The sequence below is a fragment of the Cryptomeria japonica genome, chromosome 9 (assembly GCF_030272615.1).
Source record: "Cryptomeria japonica chromosome 9, Sugi_1.0, whole genome shotgun sequence".
Taxonomy (NCBI): Eukaryota; Viridiplantae; Streptophyta; class Pinopsida; order Cupressales; family Cupressaceae; genus Cryptomeria; species Cryptomeria japonica.
Genome location: NC_081413.1, coordinates 425,118,974 through 425,137,015, shown reverse-complemented (window position 1 = coordinate 425,137,015; position 18,042 = coordinate 425,118,974).

Below are 18,042 nucleotides of genomic sequence, written 5' to 3'. Positions count from 1 at the left end.
AGGTTTGGTCTGCCCAAGACCATAATATTAGATAATGCTAGGGCATTCACCGGCTCTAAAGTAACCCATTTTGTTCTCAGACAAGGTATTTATCTTAAAACTTCTTCTAATTATTATCCCCAGGGAAATGGTCTAGTTGAGTCAACTAACAAAAATCTGATCAAACTCATCAAAATAATCAGGACTGAATATAAGAGAGAATGGCATTGTCATTTAAGGAGTGCATTTTGGGCAAACCAGATAACTCCAAAACAAGTGTTGAAGAACTCTCCATACAAACTTGTATACGGAAAATAAGCTTTTTTCCCGATCTCACTAAAGATTCTAGCCTTGCAGCTTCTAAAATCCCTTGAGATGGAAGAAAATGAGCCTATGGAAGTAAGGTTGGTGGAGCTCTTGGAATTGCAAGAAGAAAGAGAGGCATATTTTGAATCCCTCCAAAATCACCAACAAACCGTGAAAAAATGGTTTGACAGAAAAAGCTCGGACCTTGGTTTAAAATAGGGGGATCTCATCCTAAAGTATAACAACCATGGAGCTATATCAGGACACCATGCCAAGTTTGATAGCTCATGGGAAGGTTTGTTCCACATTGTTGAGTGCAAAGGTTTTAATGCTTTTGTACTCAAAAATTCACAGGGTGAACTTTTGGAGATCCCAGTCAATGGGATCCATCTCAAGCCCTTCAATTAAGCCTTAGTTATTCTTGTGTAAATATTGTAGATAGTGTGTTTTCAACTTCCCCAGAAGCCCCTTTTGTTCATGGTTAATTATTTTAGTTTTTAAGTTCTAAGTTGTTTTTGGGCCCGTGAATAGAAAAAGTAAGAGGAGAATCTAGGAGAAAAACTTGCAGATGAAAATTGAGCAAAAATAGATCTACATATGAATGGAAAACTTGTATTACAAATGACAAGCATTTTGAGTCAAAGAAACCATGTAACCAAAAACAAACTGTCTGTTATATTATATATGGTTTCTTTACATATTTACATTCAAATAGACTCTTAGGCCATTGTATCATTTGAGCAAAATGCAAAAAAGGGAAGGAAAGTCATTGTAGAGGAAAGGCTTGTTTATTTTTCCTCATCATATTCATCCTCTTCAAGCTCCTCTTCATTGACGTTATCATCTTCATCGTCTTCTTTTGTGAAATCCTCCTCAAAATCTGAGTCCAAGTCTGAGAATTGCACAATCACTTGGAGGATAGCAGGATCCTCCGAGGTCAAGATTCTTGGGAAAATGTAGTCCCGAAAGTTCGAGTACCACGTTACCCCTTCTTCTTCGACCAAGATGTGTATCTTCAACAAAAAATCAATTTCTCTCCATGCTCAGTAGTGGCGTGTCATTATTGACATGGTTTTAAAACTAGAGACCAAGGGCAACCATGGAGCTACCTAGTCATCGTCTATATAACGCCTTAGGTATAAGGCTGCAAGGATGCCCCAAATGAAGTCTGCAAAGGCAATCACCTCATCCAACCCACCTCAATACTTCTCATGAAAAAGTAGGTTGATGAGCTGCATAGTAAGGTGTTTGGACAAATCAATATCCAGCAAGGAGGCGACAAAGTGGGAGGTGTATACACCTAAAAATGGTCTGAAGATATTTAATTAAATAAGGAATTATTTAATTAATCCCCCTTTCCTAATTTAAATGAATTCATTATGCAATTTGATTAAATTCTCCCTTTCATCTACTTATTAATAAAACTAAGGATTTATTTAATAGGTTCATTTCCATAGTCCCCTTTGATTAATTAATTCAAATTAATTAATCTCTTCCCCCAACTTCAATTAATTCTTCTAATCCTCTAATTAATTAAAACAAATCAATTTATGAGTTGTTGATAATTAATTAGTCTTTTAATGTCTCCTCTCTTGGACACTTGCCTTTTTGTGAGCAAAGCTCCTTGACACTTGTCACCATAGAGATGACAAGTGTCTCTTCCTCCAACCTCTTCTTCAACCTCCTCCAATTTCACCCTTGATATCTTCAAACTCAATCTTGATCATCGATTCTTGCCACCTCACACCTAACCTTGGAAATCCTATAAATATCCCCAATTTTGGAGCAATAAGGATCCCATCTCATTTCATCTTATGCATTGTTACTATAGGCATATAATTTGAGAATTGTTGTTTTAAGTAATTGCATCTTAGATCTAGTTTAATTTGATCATTTTCTAGCATAAATGTTGAATAATGTAGCTTAATCAATCTGTTTTCTAGCTTAATTGCATCATCATCATAGCTTAATCATGCATATCATTAGCTTAATTAATCTCTTGGATCAATCTAGCATAATCAATCTCATCTTTGCATATAATTATCATTTCAAATCCTACATCTAGGTGTAGTCAAGTCACTGGGATTGTGTTGGTATTATGTGAACCAGTATAAGGACATAATGATATTGTATGTTGTCATTGATGTCAATATGTGATATGAAGTGAACCGGCATATGTGATATGTGAGAAGAGAGAACCAGCATGTGTGTGAACCGGTATATATGCCAAAGTGAAGCGGTGTATTTGCTCAAGGTGAACCGGCATGTAGTTATGGGAACCGACACATGGAAGCATTGTATGGCTACCGGTTGGTAGGGAGCTTTCACTTCAGGATTTTTGATTGGAGTACCTCAAGCCTATGTGACTCAATCGGTGATCTTTGTGTGATGAGTTAGCAGTATAACGGAGAACAGGTCATGTTGCCACGTAAGTTTTGTGTGCGTGAAGGATCTTGCATGAAGAAGACTATTCCTATCTACCTCAGGAATGTGCAAAGTTTATCAAACGGTGATAACGTGTGATGGGTTATCAGCCGCCATGAAATTGGTGGATAATGGAGGAAGGAGAATGTCTTGAGATCGATTCAAGACTATTGCATTTAATACAATATGATTCAATGGTCAGGATTGAACCGCTTGAATTGCTTAACCTAACAAGTTTAGGGTTTAGGGTTTTTGCTACCAACCTATCTATTTCCTATAAGTTCGATGTTGTGTTTCTTTCTAAGGTTGTTGGCAAAATTTGTGTGTGTGTATCCAAGGGAAGTGATATGTGATTCTTTCCAGACCAAAGGAGAGAAGAGATACCTGCAAAGTGAATGTGCAGAAGGTGAAGAGGAGCCAAAATAGATTTGCATTAGCATTGAGTGTTGTTACCAGATCATTGTAATTTGATCTTTAACCACTTCAACAGTTGTGAAATCCCTTAACAGGGTAGCCTTAACCGGCTTGATACAAATCCCTTAACATGGTAACTCAAAGTTATTGAGTTTTGGGAAGCTATAGAGCTCTGGAGATCCTCTAGTTATTGAGTTCTTGAAATACTCTAACAAGGTAACCCTAACTGGGTTTAACCCTTAATCGGGTATTGTAGCCATCCTTTAACCAGGTGACCCCTAACATGATTGGTTCCTAGCAGAACCTATTGTAATGTCTTTAACCAGACAAGGCTCCTAACAGAGCGGACTTCTAAAGAGTTCAAAAGAAGCTTGTGGGTATTCATCCCCACCGTGGTTTTTTCCAGTTGGGTTTCCATGTGAAAAATATGTGTGTCATGTGTGATGCTTTGTTGTTACCTATTGAGCATATGATGGTTCTGTGTTTTATGCCTGTCTATAAAACATACTGAACTAACTATTGTAAAGTTTTGATGATAGTTTACCTATTCGTGCATAAGGGTGTAATGGTACTATAGTATTGAGCTAAGAGGAAAGCTTAGTGAGTGACCGGTTTATGATTGTTTTAGTTATTCTAGGTCTTACCAGTTGCACTCTATTTCAACTAGTATCACTGCCTGCCAGTCATTTGGAATATTTTCTATGAAACCAGTTTTGGACTATATTTTTGTTTGTACTGATTCACCCTCCCCCCCCCCTTAGTACCAGTTTGGTACTATTCGTTCATCATTGAGTTATCAGATTTCTTATCCAGATCTGAGAGAAAATCCATACTCACATCTCTTAGGAGGCGATAGGTCACTTTGTCATGGTTCATCTTTGTTTTCTTATTATTTGCTAACCATGATTGTAATGATCTATTAAGTGTTTTGTGTTGTAGCTGCAGGTATCACACTTCACAAGCATGACATTTTGGCACCCATCGCGGGGCCGAAAATCTTATTTTTGGCCTCTCAAGCATCATCAAATCTTCATTTCTGGTTGGGTCTAAATCAGAATCTTGTACGAGTCCGTTTTCAATGTCATACGAGCTCCTTTGTGCACTGAAACGATAATTCTTCATGACTCATACAAGCTTCTAAGGAGACTAAATTGTCGTACGAGCTCCATTTTGCACTCATACGGTCCTAGAAGGATACTCAAATGGTCAGGCAAATTGTGTTGTACGAAATTATGCTTCTATGTTTTCAAAGCAAATTGCATTTTAGGGTTTTCATGCTTCAATTTGATTATTACTAATGCTAACCATGGACTATTTGTGAGATTTTTGGCAGCCTAACTGGTTTTTGTAGGATGATTATCAAATATTACGCTTGTCAAAGCTTCATTTCACCAAAACACATCATGACTACTAATGCATCTATTTTGTAGGTTGCTTAGGAGGACTCAACCAAACTTTATGTCTTCTTTAATTTTTCTAAGCACACTTGTTTTTGCTAATGGAAATGAACAATCATGTATTATACGTTTTGATGATAGGCGAGTATGCTCTCACCTTTCTTAGGTGATCAGAAAGCTAGACTCTTCCTTTTCTTTCATTGCTACATATCTTTAGCAGGCCTACCCTCCCAAGGAGCTAATAACTCTTAGCCATTAAGGCCGGTGAGAGGGAAATGACCTAAGTGGGAACGGCTAATGCCAAGTAATCCAACCCACTATAAAATAAATGTGATTTGATGAAAATCAAGTCAATGACAGTGCTCGATAATAGCTCTCTTCCATACCTTTGGGTATATCAAACCTTGGTTTTCAAGGCTGGGAGACTCTTAATTGAGTTTATACCCTGACGCGCCAAATGAATCCCTTACTAGTTTCAAATTAAATTAGAAGCTACCTAATTCACCTCCGAAAGGGTGATAATCTTTGTGCAAGAGAGATAGTAACTCTCCCAAGACACTTGCCATATCGTGTCCCCATTAGAATTTGGAGTCGGATAATACGATGTTGAGAATCCATTGCATGAGACTCACCGGTCGTATTCTAATTAGCTATTGGGTGTGTACCTAAGCTTGCAAGCAAAGGTTTTCTCTCTCAGCCAACTTCCTTAGGTAGCGTATTGTGCTTGAGGTCACTTATCATATCGTGTGTTCGTTGTGTATTCATCCTTGAAATAAGAAAATCAAACATTTAAAACTGGAAAACATAAGCAAAACGTCAAACTTCAATGATAAAAAATATGTCCAAACAACATTTTTTTACCTTTTTTTTGTCTTGAGTCGTATGAGCTTGTGTTTTGTCGTACAAGCCTTCTTGTTTGTCATATGGTTTAGAAATTTTTGTTGTATGAGTTCTCTAGTTTATCATTTTTCTCATAAAGTGTTTTCATACGAGACCTCCGGTTTATCATTTTTCTCAGTAGGAATTGTCGTACAAGCTTGTGCTTTGTCATATGAGATTCCTGATTTGTCGTATGGGCCTATATGTATTGTTTTCTGAAGCTTCTTAAACTGTCGTACAAGTTTCTATCTCTGTTGGTCCAGAGTTGTCTTCTTGCACATCTTTTTTGGGTCTGTCATATTTGCTCTATCATTTTACAGTGATCATAAACACCTGTTATCTATCATTTTATGCTTGGATTGTCTTATTGGGTTACTTGGTCAAGTTATCATTTGTCAAATCGGACTCTAGACATAAACACCTCAGGGTTTTCAAGTATTCACCCTCAATAAGTTGAAGATCTAAACATCGCAAAGTGCATTATCACCCTCTTTGATAAACTGATCACTCAAACATAGTTTCTCATCAGGATCTATCATCCTCTATCATGAAACTACAATGCTTGGTCAAAATAATCTTGTCCCACATCGTAGGATATATCATTCCTATTGGACTTGGTTTTAATCAAATTATCATCATTGCACACCAAAACCGAAGATTGAAAAAATTGCAAACTTTTAAACACTTGAACCATCTTTTCCTGTCATATTGCTCTATCACATTTACATTGACAATTGATCGCTTATCGAAACAACTTTTAGACAATTGAATCCTAGCACAATATCTAACACACGTGTATGCCCATTCTAACTAGAGCTCAGAGATGAAAGATCGCAGAAATGGAAATCGAAACATTGGAAATAATTGAAGAGCAAAGAACCATGGAACATGAAGATGAAATACAAGTTGAAGGAGAAATAATATAAGAAAATATCATAGACATCAAAAAAGATCCTCAATTCGATAAATTTATGTTAAAATTATTGGAGGGAGAAAATGAAAAATATTTCCTAATGTTAGCAAAATCTGGTGCTACACTCCCCCAAGATTTTGATATGAACAAATTGACACAAAAGAAAAGTGACCCTCCCCCTAATAGCGAACAATATGAGGATATTTTTTGTCTCAAAATGAATGACACATCAATTCCTAGTAACACCAGAACAAATGAAGAAACTTGCATTCCCAAAAGAGAGGACGTAGAAATTCTAAATAACTTTCAATCCAATGAAGATACAAGAAGGACTAGAGATGATACAAAAAGAGATCCAGATCCTCCTAGAATGCAAAATCATGGTTATGCAAGAACAAATCATGTTGATAATCCTATCACAACTCTCATGCAACAAATACAAACACTGCAAACACAAATTCAAGATATGCAGAGAGGAAATGTTAGAAGATACTCACTTCAAGAAATCTGTCTGTATCCATTCGACAAAAATCTAAACATGATACCATTTCCTATAAGTTGTGAAACTCCTAGATACGAAAAAATATGATGGAAGCACTAGCCCTCAAGATCATATACGAGAATTTTGCACAATGAGTATGGATTTTGCACATGAGGATACCTACTTGATGAGATTATTTCCGAAAGCTTAACTGGACTAGCTATGGAATGGTTCTCCAAACTTACACCTGGAATCATATCATTCTTAGAATTGGTGGATATTTTGTTTCACAATACTCTTACAACATACAACATGAAGTAACAATGCTAGACCTATGTGATGCCAAACAAAAGAGTGGAGAACCTTTCATGACATTTTTACAGTGATGGAGACGGTTAGCTTCACCATATCCTCCTACAGTGACAAAGTATGAAAAAATGGATATATTCATCGACAACCTAAATGATAAAATGAGTTATTAACTAAAAATGCAAGGAAATAAAAGTTTTGGAAAGATGATTGATAATGGCATCATAATGGAGGAAGCCATGATAAAGAAAGGTGAGTTGAAAGTATACAAAAAAGGAGTCCATCGTCCTAACAACAACAACAATAACAACAACCACAATGATAAGCCAAAGTTTTGGAATAGAAATTGTAATGTCGTTAATGATGTAATAGTGGATAACAACAATGTGAAACCAAAACAACCGGTTTTTAATTTATCACACCACTCAGGAGCGTCTCAACAAAACAATCATCACCAAAAAGCAACTATCAAAAATTTCTTTCGAAGATAATTTACAAACATTGGTGAACCCCTTGGATCTGCACTAAAGACACTTATCGCAAACAAATTGATTACTTTGCCAGAAGAAAGGAACTAAAAACCTCAAGTAAAACCACCTTGGTGCAATGATAACCATTATTGTGATTTCCATCGAAACAAGGGACATCACACAGATAATTGTTAGCGGTTGAAACATGTCATCCAAGATTTGATTGATAATGGAGTAATAATAGTGGATGGACATATGACAAATGAATCCCATATAGATTTTAAAACTCCACTTCCAAACTATGATAAGGGTGAATCATCAACAACAAATAATGGTAAGGATAAAGCGAAGGTAAACTACACTCACACATGATAATGTGGTAAATCTGATTGTAGTTAAAGAAAAGAAAAATCAAGAACCTTCTCATGCTATCACAACAAGCAAAGATAAATTTGTTTTGTCGGATCCTACAACAAACACATCATCCCCTACAAAACAATATAATCTAGTGGAACAATTGCAGAAAACACCCACCCAAATATCCATCTTAGAACTTTTAAAGCTTTCACCTGCACACAAAGAAATTCTTGAACGAGCATTGGTAGATACAACAATGTCTAAATATATGGATATAGATCAATTCCAAACCATGGTGGGACACCTCACAACCCCTCACTTCTTATCATTCACTGAAGAAGACGACATGTCCTTGCAACATCCCCATAATGCTCCCTTGCATATCAAAGTCATCATTCATAAGACACAAGTTAAACGTGTCCTAATAGATGGAGGAGCTGGTTTAAATATTTTCTCTTTGAGTCTAGTCCATGCTTTGGGTTATTCAGAAGATGTAGTTGATCCCCAAAAAAAGATCACCATTAAAGCATATGATGAATAAGAACATTCCTATAAAGGAATTATGATGTTACCCATCAGAGTGGGACCTTTATAGAAAGACACAGCATGCCAAGTTCTAGACTTGGACTTATCATACAACATACTCTTGGGAAGACCTTGGATACATGACATACAAGTTGTTCCATCAACATATCATCAATGCTTAAAGTTTCCCTACAATGGGAAAGAAATCATGATCTCAGCAGATTCAAATCCATTTCAGTATTTTAGTAACCTCAAACCAGTTCAAGAAGTCATTGTTCCTCATAATAGGGAGGCATCATCTTCAAACACATAATCTAATGAAAAATCATTTGCCTCAATTTTGTCAAGTATGGAAAAATAAATGTAGCTAAGAGATCGAGGGAATGGAGAATATTCAATATCACAATTACCCCTTTCTCCTAAATCCTTTGGAAAACCATCAAACTCTAAACAACAACCAATTGTGAAACATCTTCCAATATTTGATGGAGCATTTGTTAGTGTTGGAACCTTATTAGAGGAAACAGAAGACAAATATCTGCTACAATGGCTATACAAGGATGAAGAAGTTCAACAAAATATCAACAATGTCTGTATGCCTATAGAAAAGTATGGAAAAGGATTTAACATTCTTAGAAAAATGAGATACATTGGAATAGGTCCTATAGGGAAAAGAAAACAAGGTATATCAGAACCTATCCAACCTTACACTCAACAGGCTATAGACAAAACAGGCTTAGGATATGGACAAGCTACTCTACTAGAAGACACATCTTTTAGCCAACAACAAGAAGAATATAAAAACAAACAAGAACAACTAGCAATTAAAAGAGAAGAAACATCAGCTAAGAAACAAACACAAGCAAACACGAAATGGGAAAAGAAGCAAGCTCCAAATCAACAAGAAAAACAAACTAAAAGCACCTCTCAAACAACTTTAAATCTCAATAAAAACAAGCATGAACCTAGTACTAATCAAGGAGAGCTCATAGCAAAGCTGACATAACTCAATCTCAGTCCTGAAGAGGTTGAATATGAAAGAAGAAAAGATATAGCAACAAAAGCTGAAGAAACAAATCAAATACTATATGAACAAATTTGTAGATTGTAGGTTGCAAGTGATATAGATTCTAATGAATGGGAATGGGATTCCTATCACTCTAAAGAATCAGCTGAAGAAAATTTCTTTGAAGAAGATGTAGGAGTTGATGTAGTTCACACGTATGTAGGGCAAATGTTAGGAACTAGTTCACTTGAATTAGAATCACATTCGGCTGACTTGGACTTAACCGAGGATGATCAGGAGCTTCTTGTGCAAGGTCATTCGGATGAGAATACCATTCTAGACATTGACATACATATTGAAAACTTTGATACATCTATCATGACCCTTGATACCCTCGAAACATCCCACCCTGAGGACCCCTTACCTCTAATCCACCCTGAACTTATTCATTGGGAAATTGAAGGACATACTACCATTGATATCTTTCTAAATGATCATACCATATCTGTATATCTTAATGAAATTGAACCCGCAATAACTTTCACCAGGAATTTTAGCAACGCATCTTCCAATCAAGTGGGTGCCAAATCTCCTAGTCGTAAAAAGGAAAATAAAGAAAACAATATCAGGTCTAATTTTGAAAATGATTTCTTGGCAACATTAGATCAGGAAAAAGTAAGAAGAAAGTATGCATCTAACGGTGAAAACGTCCACGAGGAATCGGAAGATGGGAGATTTCACACTTTACCTCTGCACTATCAAGAAAGGTCGTCCATTTTGATCAAACCAACAGAGGCAGTTAACATTGGGACAACCGAGCAACCAAAGATCCTGCATCTAACAACTTCTTTGTTAGAAGAAGAAATTCAACAATATATGGAATTATTCAAACAAAGGCAAATCAATTTTGCCTGGTCATATAAAGACATGTCGGGGTTAGATCCAGAGCTTATTATGCATCACTTAAATGTCAATCCAGGAGCCAAACCGGTCAAACAAAAGTTAAGGAAAATGCATCTGCATATCACTCTCCTAGTCAAAGCAGAACTAAAGAAATTATTGGATGTCAGATTCATCAGACCTGTAGCTTATCCTCAATGGGTATCCAACATTGTTCCTATTTCAAAACCAAAATAAAAGTATCAGAATATGCAAATACTTCAGAGATCTTAATAACGCATATCCAAAGGATGACTTTCCTTTGCCTAACATTGACATCGTTGTAGATTTAATTGCTGGAAACTCCATGTTTTGTCTAATGGATGGTTTCTGTGGATACAATCAGATTAAAATAGCACCTGAAGATCAAGACAAGATAGCTTTCACATGCCCATGGGGTACTTTCTGCTAGAACGTCATGCATTTTGGACTAAAGAATATAGGTGCTACATATCAAAGAGCTATGACAATGATATTCCATGACATGATGTATACATTCATGGAAGACTATGTGGGTGACATCTTCGCAAAATCATACAATAGAGAAGACCATATAGGGATACTAGAAAAGATCTTTGATAGGTTAGAACAATATAAGCTATGACTCAATCCTAAGAAATGTGCCTTTGGTGTCACTACAGGAAAGCTATTGGGATACATTGTTTCATCTAGAGGTATCAAAGTAGATCCAACTAAGGTCAAAGCAATCATGGAGATGGCATCTCCCAAGAATATAAGTCAACTTAGATCACTCCAGTCAATCAGAAGATTTGTTTCTCAACTGGTAGATAAATGTCAACCATTTACACATCTATTACACAAAAATGTTCATTTCAAGTGGGACCATCATTGTGAGGATGCATTCAACAAGATCAAGGCATATCTCATGCAACCACCTGTCCTAATATCACCAATTCCAGGAAAGTCATTGTTCCTCTATATATCGACCACTAATGTATCATTAGAGGTTCTACTCACACAACAAGATAATGAAGCAAAAGAACGAGCCATCTACTACATCAGCAGAACATTAGTGGGATACGAGCTCAACTATTCCCCAATAGAAAAAGCATGTTTGGCGGTAATTTTTTCTTCTCAAAAATTAAGACACTATCTACTATCTCACTCCATCAATTTGATAGCTAAAATCGATCCATTGAAGTATTTACTCAGCAAGGCAACATTAACAGGATGACTAGCCAAATGGATCATGATCCTGAGTGAGTTTGATATTGAGTATGTTGATAAAAAATCTATAAAGGGGCAAGTCATTGCAAACCAACTAGCCGAGGCACCGCTTCAATATAATCGTCCTTTGAAGATTGAATTTCCCGATGTTGATATCCTAGCGGTCACCACAAAAACATGGCAATTATACTTTGATGGTTCATATACACAACATGGATCAGGAGCAAGTATTCTATTTATCACACCACAAGGTCATACAATCCCAAAAGCATGCAAATTAAGCTTTCCATGCACCAACAATACAATAGAAATATGAATCTTTTGTTACAGGTATCAAAATGGCTATAGAATGGAACATTACACAAATTCAAGTCTTTGGAGATTCTCAGCTCATCAATAATCAAATCACTGACGATTATCAAACAAAGGACAAAACATTAACGCCTTATAAAAAGATGGTTGATGATATCAATAAATACTTTGTAGAAATAACTTTTCAGCAAATTCCAAGGAATGACAACAAAGTAGAAGATTCCATGGCTACACTTGCTTCTCTCCTTCAGACATGGGAAAATCAACAATGATATGAATTCTTGGTGGAAGAGTTGTTTTACCCTGCTCATAATTGTCTTGATTCCCAAACAATCTGTTTCCTTGTTGGGCATAATTCCTCCCACTATGGCCAAAGTTACACATACCTGAAAGATAATATCCTCCCTCTTGACTTATTAAAAAATAAAAAGAGAAAGTTTATTCGCCAATCCTCCCATTTTACTCTTGTCGCGGATACCCTGTTTAAATTGTTGGCATTCTACACTCTTATGAGAATAGTTGGTGTTGTCATTAAAGGCAACCATCTGGCAACCTTCTGGCACTCATCTGGTAAAGCCATCGGCAGGCACCGACACTGGCATAGACATCTACGTACACTGGTAGACACTTCACTGACAGCGGCAACAATGCATACTGGCACCCCAGCCGACAAGGAATAAACTTTTGTTTATTATATTTAATTGAAATTATCTTTTGTAAATCTGACAAGGAATATTGTAAAATACTTACATATATGTATGAGATCTTATAGGTCATTTTGAAAAAAGAAGAGAGTTGTGAATTATCTATAAGGTGATATAAGTGACAATGAAGGTTTTGGTTATAGAATGAGCTTAAACCGGTACTGAACCTGGCATAGTTGATGCTGATTTAAAGTAGTACATTGTATTGGATTTTAGAATCCACTTGTGTAGTCAATGTGACTCTAATTGAGTAGTGAGCTCTAGGCAGTTGGCCTTCCTGCATGTGTAGGCCCCTCATTTTAAGTAATATTTATTCATTGGCCAGTGAGTCAATATTATGGGTCACAAATCCCACCGAGGTTTTTCCCACACCGGGTTTCCTCATTAAACATCTTGTGTTATGGTGTGTTTTCTATGTTGTCTTTATTGTTCCTGTTTACTACATTAATTCTTATCTACCGGTACACTATTTTGGAATGCAAAGTTCTTAATAAGGTTAAATATTCTGCTAACTAGTTAGATACTGATTCACCCCCCCCCCCTCTCAGTATCTTTGAGACTATCATTAATCCTAACAATTGGTATCAGAGCCTGGTCCTCTATTTTCAAAAGCCTAATAGCTTGAGGAAGATTCTGACACCGGTATAGATGGAGAACTTAAGGAAACAATTGGAAGGAGCTCTTGTAGACTATGATGCAGAAAAGTTGAAGAATATCAAACTTGAAGATGATTTAAGGACTGCACAGTAATTCATTCAAGGACTTTAGGAGAATCTTACTATAGCTCGAAATAAAAGAAAAGAACTACATGAGAAGATGCAGAATGACAATGATGAAAAGGAAACTCTTAATGAACTTGTGAACAAGCTGAGACAAGAAAATAGTAATATGAAAAATGAAAAGAAAGATATGACTATGAGATTTTGTAAAGACATTAAAGATAGAAAGAAGAATGAAGATGACTTGACTAGGACACTCAATGATGCTGGAAATGAAAATCTAAGACTCGGTCATGAAAATGATATGTTGAAGACAGATCTGATTCACATGCAACATGATAAAACTGAACCCATGAGACAAAAGGGAATTCTGAAAAATGAGTTGGCTACTGCAAATCAACACAAAGAGAAATTCAAGAAAAGCTTAGAGGAAGTTGATAACATGCTGAAAAGTCAGAAACCTAATGGAGATACAAATGGACTTCGATTTGAAGTTGGAGAAAGTTCTGGTACTGCAAACAATCATGATCATACTAAATCGGTAAGACAACCTAATGCTTACAAATTTAATGGGAAATGCTTTAATTGTAACAAGTATGGTCATAGAGAAAATCAATGTAGATTCATAAGCCAATCAAAACATTAATGCACCCACTGGTCAATGTTTCAAATGAAACAAAATTGGTCATAATTCAGAAAACTGCAGGATGAATGTGAAATGTTATGTTTGTGGAAGATTTGGGCACTTATCTAATCAATTCAGAACACAAACCGGCATAGGATATGGAAAGGCTATTCAGAAGAATAATGTGACTTGTTATGATTGTAACAAAATTGGACATATTGCAAAATTTTATAGAAGCAAGACTTCACCGACAAATAATAAAGGACCCAGTTTGAAAGGCAAAGAAAAGGTAGATGAGGTAAATCAAGAATTTTCAAAACAATGGATTAGGAAGAAAGATCAAAATGTTGATGAGATTATTTCTTCATCTGTAGAACAGAGTATTACTCCACCGGTAGGAGATTCTTCATCCAACTAAGAAGTAACCCTTTGGGGGTATTGCAGCAAGTTGAATATCATGCAGATTACCCTTAGTTGATGGTGAGAAGATAGATTTCTTCTCTACCGGTAGATGTGTTAAGTTTTCACTTAATCGGCGAGCATTTAATGTGGTTGTTGAAGGAAAAGTCATTATAAATCATTGGTTTTCCCTCATTTTTGATTCATCGAGCATTCAAATTAGCAAAGAGCACAAAATCTGAGCAAAGACATTCAAGGCAAAGGTGTGAAGCGATTTCTTTCAAGCATTCAAACATTATTAGGCAAATAAAGGTATTTTTCAAATGGCTTCTTCTTCTGCTCCTGAATTTATTGCAAACCCTACTATCGTGGAAAATGTAAAATGACCTAGGCCTATATTCAAAATTATTCCCTAAGTAGCTAAGCAAGATGATTCCATAGGCGCATTTTCAAAGATTCCTAAAGGTGTAGCTTATGCTGAAGACCCTAGGATATATATTCACTGCAACATTGAGGAATTAGGTTCTGAGGAATTGTTAAAAATGTTTAGAACCGTAATTTATGATGAAAATGGCACTGTCAAACCCGAGCACAAAATTATGGAGACTTTAGGTTTTGTTGAAATATTTAACATCCCTGAATTTTTGGAAGAAGTTGTGAGAATTGTCTTAAGTAGGGCACATGGAGAATTTCTTTGGTTAGATTATGTCTGCAAATTCACCCGGCAAGCAATTAGAGCAGTAACAGGTTTACCCTCAACTAGCAGTAGACCAGACAAAACTAAGAAGGTTTCTAATAACAAAGTCATGACCCTAACCGGAGCAACATCTGATAGTAGATCTCTAAGAGTAAATGACATCAAGGACATCAATGTGAGATTCATAAGTATGATTTTAGGTTACAAGACTACTCACGCAAACAAACTTAATTAAGTTTCTAGTCTTTGCATTAATAGTGCTTATGAAATGGTGAACAACAATGCCAAAATAGATGTGTGTGAATGGCTGAAGGATGAACTCATGGATAATTTGAAAAAGATAAAAGGAGACAAGAAAGGAACATTTCGTTTTGGTAATCTCTTAGTATGCTTAATGTTGTATTTCACAAAGGAGATCCCTGGTATAGGACAGAAAGACTTTGGATATGACATACCGGTAGGAAAACAATTACAAGAAGCTTTCACCGGCATGGGTACTGCTAAGGATAACAATATAACTGAATATTTCAAAGCTTTCCAAGCCAAAATGAAAACTATACTACTACAGAGTGTAGTGGATAAATATGATAAAGAAATTTGTTTTGTAATCAAGAAGGATGAGACATGGATGGAATTTGTACTACCTAGAACTATATGGGTAACAGAAATGGGTTATGAGGTAGATCTCAACATAATTGAGACTTATACAAAAGCCTTATTGGGTGGCTACAAGAAGTTGAGTCCCACTTTTGGGCAAAAAGTGGAAGTGTTTTCTCTGTTTTTCAAATTTTATATCGATTGATGTCAAAATTTGATGCACTTAGAGATTGAATCTCAAAAAACTTCAGTAATAGAAAATGTAGTGCTAAGAGTCTACTTTTCAAATATGTAATTTATTTTAATACCCACATGGTAGAAATCCCTTTTTAGTAGGCATGTTTAAAAACCATTTTTTCAAAATGCCTATTTCAGGACCATACCACACATGTGTATGACCACCCTTTTTTGATGCAAATAAATGAATTTTTGCAAATCCTTCCGGGAAATGATACCTAAGACACCAAATATTGATGAGAATATTTTTGCTTTTTTTTTTATTGAATATATATTTTTTTATTAATTTTTAACTGACAATAAAGTATATTTTCAAAACATCAGGTGTACGACCACCATAATTTGATGAAAATTTCATATTTTTCCATTTTTTTTTTTTAATATTCAAAAGAATTGTATGTAGATTGATGCCATATAATTTATTTTTCTAAAATCCTAAAAACCAAAAAGTTATTAAAGTTTTAGTGAACCTTGGTATTTTAGGTTTAGGTTCCACTTTTGATTAATAAATAATACAAAAATAGTAAAAGTAATCTTATCACTATAAAATTTACATTTCTGAATTCAGGACGCTAAAAACTCTAATGGGTTTTTGTTTTGTCAAAAAATTCAATCAGAAAGGCCCTCAAAAAATTAGGCCAAGGTAGAAATCTGATGTCGATTTACCTTAGTCATTTTTTTGGAGGTCCAAGCATAGGCTTGGTGAGACCAAGCCTATCTCGAAGCAAAAAACAAAACTAAGGAATGTTTCCCGCCCCTAATTTTAAAAAATGGGTGCCCATTTTTTAAATTCAAAAAACGGGCGCTCGTTTCGCTCTGTACCGTTGAAAGAGAAACGGGCGCCCGTTTTCAAAAATGGGCACCCATTTTTAAAAACAGACGCCCATTTCTGAAAAGATCCATTGGGCCAGAATCTGGCCCACAAGCACAAATCCCAATGATTGAATGATTTTTCAATCATTGGCTGACAGGTATGATCTGTAAAGAGAATGTTTTGATTAATCATTCTCTTTGTTTGTCTTATTGTCGATTTGGTAAAGAGATTGATTCAAATTCAAATTTTGGTGTAGCCATGGGATCAAATCAATGTAGGAAGAGGCAAAGGAAGGTTCTGACAACTAAGGAGATTGCAGCAAATAGGGAGAAGGAGGCAATGTGTCAACGAGAGAGAAGATCAAGAATGAGACAAGGAGCTTCAAGTTCCACAATCATTTTAGAAGAGGAGAACATCAATGAGACCATAAATGTTGACGAAGGAAACACAATAGAACCATTTAATTCAAGTGCATCTTCTAATCCATTATTGGATACAGGTATGTCTCCACAGCCCCATGTTTTTTCTCATGAAGAAATTGGTGATTTAGTAGAAGCAGGTTACTTATTAAATGAAATTCTAATTGAAAATCAAACCCCAAATGAAATTAGAAGTCAAGTTGAAAGTGAAATTGAAATCCAAATTGAAACCCCAACTAAAACTAGATCTCAACTTGAAATTGAAATTGAAACCAAATTTGAAACTCCAAATGAAATTGAAAATCCACTTGCAACTAAAACCAATAATGTGTATGTAGACATGGAAACACCAATTGAAAATGAAACATGTTTGAATGATAATCAAATGAATGAAAATTTTGAAATTAAAAGTGATGCACTAGACAACCTTCCTAGCTTGGTTTCATGGAGACAGATTAGGACACATGCAAATAGATTGTTTAGACATTTTTTTTATAATAAGAAATTTGGGTTTCAATGTCAATTAATGGTACAACTAATTAAAATGACTAAAATGCAAAAAGTGATGAAGAAGTTAGGCTTTTATGTCAAACCCAAGAAGAAGGAGGAGTCTTTAAAACAAGTTGTATCGACTGTTGCTAGCGCCTTTGATACAATTGGAAAGAAAAGTCGTTCTAAAGATAAAAATGCGACACGATGGGCAATAACAATAGCTTTAGTAAGCCGAACAACTTCTAATAAAAGAATGATGAGTAACATAAGTGGATATCTTAATATTCATCGCAAAACTTTGTCAAGAGCTGTAAAAAGAAGAGTTAATTTTGAAAGTGATCCAGCAAACAAATTGTGGACTTTTAGTGGTAGACTACCAAGGTCTGATATGAAACTTACTGGTGAAGTCAAAAATTTGATCGAAAAATTCTGGCACGATA